The following is a 9,937-nucleotide window of genomic DNA, read 5'->3' on the forward strand; positions in this document are numbered from 1 at the left end:
TTCTTCTTCCATCTTGGTCAAAAGATAAATATATAAAGTAAAGTTAATGTATAGAGCACAACCGCAAAGCAAGAGGAAGCTAAGAAAGATCCAATAAAGTGTTGGATTTTCGTTTTCACCTTGGTTGTTTGCTCCGGCCAAGTTGTGAAGAACAATTGGAGGGTGGAGGAGATGATAAAATAGGTGTTGAAAGAGCTATCAATCTTTAATTTTTGTTCTGTTACGATTATGGTTGTATGGTGCTGCTCTCTTGTGACAATGGAGGAAAGAGAAAGAAGAAAAGGAAAGAGGAAGGAGAAGAAAAAAAAACAGGAAAATAAAAAAAAAAGGGTTAGTATTACACCAAATACAACTAATTAATTGTAATTAAATGTAACAACCAATGGAAAATTAATATATGTAAAATTTAAGTAGCTTTTTACATGTTCTCAGCCTTCCACGCGCTTTGAGTAAGGTGAAATTAGTTTCTCTGCCACCTCACCTTTGAAGGATGTACTAATTTCACTTTGAATAAGAATAGGGTGGTACTAGGACACCCGTAAAGTTTAGGTGTGTAAATAATTTTTCAGGACAAGTTGAATGGGGTCTTTATGCATTTTTTCTATATTATATTTATTGTTCACATATATCAACCAATTCAATGTCATACTGGAGGGAAAATATCAAAAATAGCTAGATTTACAACTGGTAATTGAAAAACAGCCACAGTTTCAAAAATAATCGAAATTTAGCTATTTTTTTATGTAAAGATAAAATCTTTATAAGCAAGAGTTCTATAATCCCACATATTATGCCGGAATTTTCCGTGTGCTGAAGTTCCAACCTAATATGCTGGAAGTTTATAAGCAGGAGCTCCATAATCTAGCATATTGTGCTGTAACTTTCCGTATTTCAGCAAAACAATGGCTATTTTTCAATGACTTTACAAACGCTGCATATTTTTCAATTACTAGTCCTAAAACTGGCTAGCCCGTGATATTTTCATGATACTGAAGCCATGATGTTGTGATCGAAATAACATGGTGCATGCGGAAACTAACAATACAAAACTTGGTGGACGATAAATCAGACGACAAAAGAAAAATATACTAAACTAAGTATAATAGTTTATAATGGTTTGGTCAATTGATCTACATTTGATAAAACTAATATAAAGAAGAAAAACTATTGAGAGAAAAATCTTCCCCTAAACAAAACTTTAATGACTACATCGTGGATATTTTTTTTGTGCACTTGTGAGAAACAGAGATTCTTAATTTATAGATGTGCAAAACTTGTTTTCTAAGAAAAGGATAAGACATATTAAGGAGATTTAATCCTTTTAGGAGTCTTTTTCCATTCTTTCAAGAAAGAGAGTCCTAAATTCAGGGCTAAATCCTAACAATCTCCTCTCGGCCTGAATTTTCTTGACAAAGTTGATTCACCTTCTGCACATAATCTTCATTACTGCTGCTTGCCATGATTAAAAATCGGTATAGGTTGAAAATCTTGGTATTGGTTAAAAAAAGCCCAAGTATGGGTTAAAAGGAGCCCACGTGTTAAGAATAAGCATGGGGTAAAAGAAGCTCATGCATTAAAAAGAAGCGTGGGTTAAAACTGGCAATGGAACTCATGCGTTGCAAGTAGGCATGACTTAAAACCGGCATTGGTTAAAAGCGGCCAAAATATGGGTTAGAAAGAGTTTTTATTCCAATAAAGATGCAGCAGCAGCGTTTTGAATACAATTGTGATTGTAAATTTATCTCCACATGTAGCATCATATTCAAACTTTTTTTTTGAATAAATCTTCATTATCGTCTTGATCTAAACACGCATTGAATCTGTCTTCAACCTCATTCAACGGTTGACTCTGAACCATTGGCTCTGATACCACTTGTTGGGATCGAAATAACATGGTGTATGCGGAAACTAACAATACAAAACTTGATGGACGATAAATCAGACGATAAAAGAAAAATATACTAAACTAAGTATAATAGTTTATAATGGTTTGGTCAATTGATCTACATATGATAAAACTAATATAAAGAAGAAAAACTATAACATCTCCCCCTAAACAAAACTTTAATGACTACATCGTGGATATTTTTTTTTGTGCACTTGTGAGAAGCAGAGATCCTTAATTTATAGATGTGCAAAACTTGTCTTCTAAGAAAATGATAAGACATATTAAGGAGATTTAATCCTTTTAGGAGTCTTTTTTCATTCCTTCAAAAAAAAGAGTCCTAATAAATTAGAAATTTAGGGCAAAATCCTAACCCATGAGCCCGGCGATACTGGAGGCCTAGCCTTTTTCCCCTGGACATTATGAAAAGCACTTCTACTGCTTTTCCCAGTTACCTTTTTTCTCTCCTAAAAGTAAAAATCCGCCACACTATTTGCGAATGCGACTGATAAGTGGACTGCGATTTTACAAGTCAATTTTCTGATTGCTATTTACAAGTTGCAATCAGTGAATGTGACTTATAAGTCACATTTGTTTACGATTTAAGGATCATATTGGTAAATGCAAATAACCTCAACCCGGAAAAGCTGCATTCAAGGGCTGAGTGATTATGCTAGTGATCAAGATATTTTTGCAATGCGCCCTTTTTTTATTCTCATTTGGATCCTTATTTTACATATAAATTTCTTATCAAAATTTTATTTCTCTTTTTATTTATTTATAATTCTCCGATAAAAATTATTATTTTTTTTAAAAAAAAGAGTTCTTTCCTACGCGGAGTAATGGGTTATTCTTAATTATAATGTAGTACATATTTACTGAAGGCCTACAAAAATTCAACTGATAAAGCACTATTGAGTACATATATTTGTCAAATGAAACCCCTTTTTAAATAAGTCAGTTTCTATATAAATGACAAGTTAAATTTTTTAAAAGAAAATTCATATGTAACTATAAGTAAGTCCAAAATGTGATTCAAGAATTAATAAAAATAAACCGAAACGTACTTACGAGCCGAAAAGTATTTATCAGCAATCATAAATACGTCCTTCAAGTATGAGCCTTTTTTATCCTTCTTATTTAAGGAAAGTTTTTTTATATAACATATAAGCACTTATGCTTCTCTATCAAATATATATACACAATATCAACTTGACAATGAGTGAAATAGATTCTCTGACGATGTGGAAATATATATTGTCCATGCGCATGCATGGCATTGTAAAATAAAGACTTGTCCGTTTTTCCCTCTCTTTTCTGTCATTTATGCATTCTTTCAACCATCCTTTACTTACTTTGTCATGCACCACATTCTTTCTTTTCTTTATTGCTGTTCTGACTTCTAGTTCTACACTTTACTTTAAACTCACAAAGTACTATCAAAACAAACTGCTTCCTGTTAGTTATTAAAGGATTTAGAAAAAGAAGTAATTGCTCTTGTTGGATTGCCTCTGAAGTAAATCCTAGTGCTCCTACTTCACGATTAGCAGCTATATATGGTTATGAATGCTAAAAAACTGATAACATATAAAGATACTTGATCTAGAACTCAGTTTGCGGTATATTTTGTTGGGTTGATATCTTTGCAGCCCTTAACTTTAGTGGATCCTTTCTTTTTGGCAGTCGAGAAATCCTCGAAGGTCACTGGCACACAATTCAAAACTCGATAGATAATGCATTGTCTCACTATCCTTTTTCACTTAAATATAATACCAAGCTTTTGTCTGCGACTCATGACATGCGCTTATCCGACACATCAGAAGTTGTACTCTAACCACTAGATCAAAGCTTTATGGAGCAACACTTACCTTTCCTTTCCACACAATAGATTGGAAATCACTCATTGTAGTTGGTGTTCCACATCAGCTATGGGTGAGGTATTTTGGTTCCTTATACAGTCACTACAACATAATATATTTATAGCTACGAAATCTCAGCTACAGATTCAAAAATCGTGGCTAATACTTAACAATAGCTATAGTGTATACGGCTAAAATTGGAGAGCCCGATTTTATGACCGTTATGACATTCCACAGCTTGCCTTCAGAAGCCTCGAGTCACAGTTCGAGGTTCAACCCCGAGGGTTCCCTATGCTTGACCTCGGGGCAACACAAATTGGAGGCTGCCATAGACAAGATGGAAGTTCCCAAGGCACGTGACTAAAGCTGTCAATACCTGCAAAAATATTACTAGTCTGTACCAGACTAGTAAATAGCTGTACCAGCTATTTTTCTTTGTAATAATTATACATGCACCGTGTTGGGACTCCCCCTCCTATATAAAGGGGATCCTTGTCATTTCTTGAACACATGATATTCAATAGAAGAAGAAGAACATTCTCTGCTCTCCAACTTAAACATATTCTCCCTTGATTTTATTGCTTACATTTATTACATTGATTACATTTATTGTGTTTTATTGATAGTTCTTCATTTATTACTCATCATTGATCATAAAGAACCATCATCAAAGCTCTTAGAACTGTTAGCCCTTCATTGGTCATCCACAGCCTAACGCCTTAGCTCGACCCCGAGGCCCAGTATAGGCTAGTTCGAGATCCCGATTCTCGGTCACTCGGTTTGCAAATCACACTATCTTCAAGCTCTTATCTCATTTTCCAGTCTCACACTTAGCATCTATCTTTTAGCAACTAGCATAAAAATAAATCACGTATTTGTAGAACCACAAAATTAAATCTAATTGTAATTACCATTTTCAAGGTAAACAGTTCTGCGCCCACCGTGGGGCTAAAAATAATAGTGATAGTTTTCGTGCTGGTTTACTGAAAAACATAAGTTATTCTTCACACTTTTTCTTGTCCAAGAATCTTTGATTTCAGGTCAAAATGTCTAAGTCAGTGAATGCACATGAAAACAACGGTCCTGAGGACCATGGAGAGAATGGTATAGCTGTTCCAGGCATCGGTGTACCACCACGAAACGCTGAGGATGCACCAGAACCAATTCCCGTGGACGTGGTCTCACGCAACACCCAACACGTCGGTGCAAGCTCCCACACTAACGGGAGTATACGCCAGGAAAACCAACAGGAAGCTCGGGAAATTCCCGCCCGGGAGGAAACAGAGGCAGACAGGGAGGACGGAACGGGAAACCCTCAGCACATCGTTCATATGATCTTTGGGGGGACCGACATCCCTCATGGATCCGTGATCAAGCAGGCAAAAGTTTTCGCTGCGACAGAAGGGCAAATTCGGGGCCGCATGCCCGAGGACATCCTTGCCTTCAGTGAAGAGGACTTCGAGACCTTGTCTCACCCACATAACGATGCGCTGGTAATTTCATTTTTCTTGAATAACATTCAAATTAAACGTGTACTCGTGGATCCAGGTAGCTCAGCCAACGTAATCAGGTCGAAGGTGGTAGAACAACTCGAATTGCTCGATCAAATCATACCTACCTCCCGAGTCCTCAACGGCTTCAACATGGCCGGCAAAACAACGAAGGGGGAGATCACCCTCCCGGTCAACGTGTCTGGTACAGTTCGAAATACCAAATTTCATGTCATCAAAGGTGACATGAGGTACAATGCATTGCTTGGAAGGCCATGGATACACAACATGAGGGAAGTACCGTCAACTCTTTATCAGAAGATAAAGTTTTCGACAAAAGACGTTATAAAAATGGTATATGGAGAACACCGTGCGGTGAAGGAGATGTTCGCGGTTCACGAGGAGGCACCAACTTCAATACCCTCCGCCTCAGAGGAGCCAGAAGGCAAACAGACCCCCGAGAACGATGAATAAGACTTCCTCGCCCCACGAACCTTTGTTACCCCCGAAGAATCGGATGCAACAAAATCAATAGTTGAAGAGCTGGAGCAAGCTGTTTTGATCGAGCATCTCCCAGATCGGAAGGTATACTTGGGAACGGGATTAACCCCCGAACTCAGGAAAAAATTCATTCAATTTCTTATTAATAACATCAATTGTTTTGCGTGGTCCCATTTAGATATGACAGGGATCCCGCCGGAAATAACCACCCATCGACTAAGTGTCGACCCCAGGTTCAAACCGGTGAAGCAAAAGAGAAGACCTCAGCCAGAGGTAAAACACGCGTTCATCAAGGACGAGGTAACAAAACTCCTCAAAATAGGGTCTATTAGGGAAGTAAAATATCCCGAATGGTTGGCCAATGAGGTGGTAGTCCCCAAAAAGGGGAATAAGCTAAGAATGTGCGTAGATTATGAAGACTTAAATAGAGCGCGCCCCAAAGCTGGCCACGAGATCCTCACATTTCTCGACGCCTACTCGGGGTATAATCAAATTCAGATGAAACCCGAGGATAGGGAAAAGACTTCGTTCATCACGAAGTACAGCACGTACTGTTACAATGTGATGCCCTTCGGGTTAAAAAATGCGGGAGCCACGTACCAACGCCTAGTTAATAAGATGTTCGAACATCAAATAAGCAAATCCATGGAAGTTTATATTTATGATATGCTAGTTAAGTCCCCTGCGCGCAGAGGACCATTTGACTCATTTGCAGGAGACATTTGAGATCCTCAGAAGCTACAACATGAAACTCAATCCCGAAAAATGTGCCTTTGGAGTGGGTTCGGGCAAGTTCTTAGGTTTCATGGTATCAAACAGGGGAATCGAGATCAACCCTGACAAAATCAAAGCCATCGAAGAAATCACAGTGGTAAACAATATGAAGGCCGTGCAACGACTAACTGGGCGGATAGCAGCCTTGGGCCGATTCATATCGAGGTCGTCAAACATGAGTCATCATTTTTTCTCCTTACTCAATAAGAAAAACAGCTTCGAATGGACTCCGGAATGCCAACGCACCCTACAGGAGTTGAAGCGATATCTGACAAGCCCACCTTTACTCCACACCCCAAAGGAGGATGAAACACTGTATTTGTACCTGTTCGTATCCGAGGTAGCGGTAAGCGGTGTGCTGGTTCGAGAAGAACAAGGTACGCAATTCCCTGTTTATTATGTAAGTCGGACCCTAGGAGATGCCAAAACCAGGTATCCACACCTGGAAAAATTAGCTCTTGCATTAATAAGCGTATCTCGAAAATTAAGCCTTATTTTCAATGCCATCATATTTGTGTTTTAACAACATATCCCCTTCGAAGCATATTGCATAAGCCCGAATTATCGGGCCGACTGGCCAAATGGACCATCGAACTCGGGGGATACGATATCGAGTATCAACCTCGAACGACTATCAAGTCCCAAATTCTGGCGGATTTTGTGGCCGACTTTACGCCATCCCTCGTGCCCGAGGTAGAGAAAGAACTTCTACTAAAAACGGGCACATCTTCGGAGGTATGGACCTTGTTCACTGACGGCGCCTCAAACGTGAAAGGGTCCGGGCTCGGCATAGTTCTGAAGCCACCTACGGGCGGCATGATTAGGAAATCTATAAAAATACAAGGTTGACTAACAACGAAGCCGAGTATGAGGCTATGATTGCTAGTCTGGAATTGGCCAAAGGCCTAGGAGCTGAAGTCATCGAAGCAAAATGTGATTCCCTCCTGGTGGTAATCAGGTAAATGGGAGCTTCGAGGTTCGAGAAGACAGGATGCGAAGGTGCTTAGACAAAATCCAAGTCACATTGCACCGCTTCAAAGAATGGACTCTGGTCCACATACCTCGAGAGCAGAATAGTGAGGCCGATGCCCTCGCAAACCTGGGATCATCTGTTGAAGAAGATGACATACTCACCGGGGCTATTGTTCAGATATCCAAATCAGTAATCGAAGAAGGTCATGCCGAGATTAACTCCACTAGCCTGACATGGGATTGGAGAAATAAATATATCGATTATTTGAAAAGTGGGAAGCTACCCACGGACCCAAAGGAATCGAGGGCCCTGCGAACCAAAGCAGCCCGATTCTCGCTCGACGAATATAGAACTCTATAAAGAAGAAACTTTGATGGCCCCTAGCAGTATGCCTGGGACCGGGGGACACAGAATACGTGCTCCGAGAAATCCACGAGGGCACCTGCGAAAATCACTCCGGTGCCGATTCCTTAGTCCGAAAGGTGATCAGAGCAGGCTACTATTGGGACAACATGGAGAAGGACACCAAAGAATTCGTCCAAAAATGCGACAAATGCCAGAGATTTGCACCAATGATTCACCAACCCGGTGAACGACTACATTCAGTCTTGTAGCCATGGCCGTTCATGAAGTGAGGGATGGACATCGTCGGACCCCTACCAACGGCACCAGGTAAAGCTAAATTTATTTTATTTATGACTGACTACTTCTCAAAATGGGTGGAAGCACAGGCCTTTGAGAAGATAAGGGAAAAAGAAGTCATCAACTTCATCTGGGACCATATCATGTGCCGATTCGGGATTCCTTCTGAGATAGCATGTGATAACGGAAAGCAGTTCATCGGAAGCAAAGTAATACAATTCCTCGAGGACCATAAAATCAAAAGGATCCTGTCAACACCCTACCACCCGTGTGCAAACGGTCAGGCCGAGTCCACAAACAAGACCATCATTCAAAACTTAAAAAAGAAGTTAGAAAATGCGAAAGGAAAATGGAGAGAAATGTTGCCCGAGGTACTATGGGCATATCGAACAAACTCCAAAATCGAGCACGGGGGAGACGCCTTTCTCTCTGGTGTATGGAGCCGAGGCTTTGATATCGGTTGAGGTCGGAGAGCCAAGCACTAGATTTTGGCATGCCACCGAAAGCTCAAACAACGAGGCCATGACTGCGGCCCTCGAACTATTGGATGAAAAGCGAGAAGCTTCGCTAGTCCGAATGGCCGCCCAAAAATATGAATCGAAAGGTACTATAACAGGAGAACAAATCTCTGACATTTCGGAGTCGGGGACTTAGTCCTAAGGAAAGTCACCCTAAACACTCAAAACCCTAATGAAGGAAAGCTAGGCCCGAGCTCGGAAGGATCGTACCGCGTCCTCGCAGTGATCGAGAAAGGGTCCTACAAGCTCGGTACCATGGAAGGCGAACATCTTCCAAGCAATTGGAACATATCAATGCTCAAACGCTATTACTGCTAAGGTGTCCGATGGGAGACTCCAAAACAACCTTCCAGCTTGAAGACCTTAGGTTTTAAAGCATGCGTTGCACTCTTTTCCTTCGATCGGATTTTATCCCAAGAAGGGTTTTACCGGCAATGTTTTTAACGAGGCAACATCTATATGCTACCTAAGGAAAACTCAAAAAGTATTCAAGGCTTCACTTCAATCAACCTCGAATACTGGGTGGCATCCCCTCGGGAGATCACCTCCCCGGAGAAGTCAAGATAAGCCACAGAGGGTCTCGATAGGAAAATGATGTATCGGGCCAAACGGTCAAATGAACCATGTCCGCATAGAATAATTGAACCCTTGACGACGAAAACATGTATACTTGTACCAAGTAATCAAAGGAGTATCTTTTACCATCAAAACGCTCCGCGCTTCAAAGAAGTTCGCTATTTTTACAAAAAAATGGCCCAGGGACAGGAATTTCCCGAACACTCGGGGACTGACATCAAACTTAAAGCCGTAAGACCTCAGGGTCAGAAACTTCGAATCGTAAGCCCTCAATGAGGCAACATCAAATTTGCAAAGAGCGGCTCCAGAGCCGAAAACTTTTGATGTCTCGAGGACTGTCGCCGACTGTCACCCCATCGAGCTGTCAAAAACTCGAGGCCATAAGACCCCATGCGCGCAACCTCGAGCTCATTAGACCTCCATAAGGCAACACCAAATCAGTAAGACCTCAAGCAAGGCATGAGTCATACTTGTGCCAAGTAACCAAAAAAAAAATCTGTAAGACCTTAAGTAAGGCATGTTAAAATTTATAAGACCCTATAAAGAGCATAATACCGATCTTAAAGTCAAGGCTATATATTCGAACTTGTAAGACCCCTAAAAAGGCATACCCTCGGTATAAATGCCGAGGCTACTTCACTCGGGGACTAAAAGGCTATGGCCAAACACAATGACTACGGTCATAAGGCTCCGGCCAAATTAATGCGACTCGAGGACGC

The sequence above is a fragment of the Nicotiana attenuata genome, chromosome 2 (assembly GCF_001879085.1).
Source record: "Nicotiana attenuata strain UT chromosome 2, NIATTr2, whole genome shotgun sequence".
NCBI lineage: Eukaryota > Viridiplantae > Streptophyta > Magnoliopsida > Solanales > Solanaceae > Nicotiana > Nicotiana attenuata.